This window comes from Haplochromis burtoni, unplaced genomic scaffold (genome assembly GCF_018398535.1).
Source record: "Haplochromis burtoni strain Fernald_Lab_line unplaced genomic scaffold, NCSU_Asbu1 Contig_140, whole genome shotgun sequence".
NCBI lineage: Eukaryota > Metazoa > Chordata > Actinopteri > Cichliformes > Cichlidae > Haplochromis > Haplochromis burtoni.
Window position 1 is genome coordinate 18,087 of NW_024582501.1, and position 1,395 is coordinate 19,481.

Here is a 1,395-nt window from a genome sequence, read left to right on the forward strand (position 1 = left end):
TGAAATTTCTTCAATATTTGGGATTTCTTCATTGATTGAGTTTTTATTGGGGGGGGGGGGTTAAATTAACAATGGCACAAGATGAAAAGTCAGCAGAGAGACTAAATATAGTCCTTTTATCAGGGACAAGAATTTGTTGTTCCGGAGCCGCATGAGTGAGGGATGATTGTTTGGGTTAGTGCGGACAACTGCACCAATTTCGCAGTTGTTCTTAATGTCCATCACTGGTCACCAGATCTATCTATTTATGTGCTATTGATTTATTTATGTTCCCAGAAAATTTAAACCTCTTCTATCATAGTGTGTTGATGACATCAGCCTCATGTATATGTGGTTTTAGTCCCAGTGCCTTCAGTTCTCCTTGCATTCTGCATGTACAACTGCTCTTCTATTATTAAACATGGCCATGAATTCTACTGTTTGTTTATTTAATGATTCAGACAAACATTTTTTCCATGACTGCGGGATATGTCTTCTGACTTAGTTGCTTATGTTCCTTTATTAAAGGCCTATGAGGAAGCCACACCTATTGTGAGATGGCTTGGCAAGTACCAAGAGGGAGATGGAGGTTATGGGTCAACTCAGGTAAAACAAAAGTCCCTCTGACAGTTTATTATGTGTCTGTGTAGCAAAACCTTACCGATTTTTTTCTTTTTTTTTGTCAGTATAGAAAGACTCAGTCTAATGCATATATTCTTCTTCAGGCTACCATAATGGTGTACCAGGCAAGTTCAGAGTACTGGATCAATGCTAAAGAACCAGAGTATAATGTGAATGTAGACATCCTGCTACCCGGCAGAACAATGACTGACAAGTACAGCTTCAGCAAGGCAAATCGTTTTACCACAAGAACATCAAAGGTGAGCCGAGCATCTTGTTCAAACAAGTAAAGTGTGGTGGTGAGTTTGGGATTTGGGAATGGGGAAGAGAAAACTTCAGCTCTCGTTTCACCAAAAGAATTATTGGAGAAAAATGAAATTGAGGTTAAATGGGACATGAAGCAAAAACTAGTCCTGAACTTGCATGAGCCAGTTAGAGGTAACAACAATTTGGCAGCGAGTGAAGGTACAAGCCCTGCATGTTGATACTGGAACCAGGGTTGAGAGCTGAAGCCCAGAAAAATCCAAAGTGCCACTGGAAGGTGGGTCCAGTAAGAACACTTGACTCATATTTCCAGCTTAGAAAACAGAGAAAGAAGGAAAATCCAGACTGCACAGATCATGACAGTACAGCCTACAAAGACAATGTTACCGTACTAATCTTAGCCAGTTTGCTGCAGTAACTTCAGTTAGTTTAATATCTGTTAGTTGGAGCTGAGCTTAGTGTCCCTATCACTCATGTTGAGCCGTTTTTGCATCAATGAAACCAAATGTATAGCTAAACTTCAGGCTTATC

At 40.0% G+C, this 1,395-nt stretch overlaps 1 protein-coding gene across 1 annotated transcript in view; it reads left to right on the top strand.

Moving 5' to 3' along the window:
* LOC102295992 (complement C3) overlaps positions 1 to 1,395 on the top strand; it is a gene marked incomplete in the record, with an annotated part of 28,967 nt that overhangs the window by 13,772 nt on the left and 13,800 nt on the right.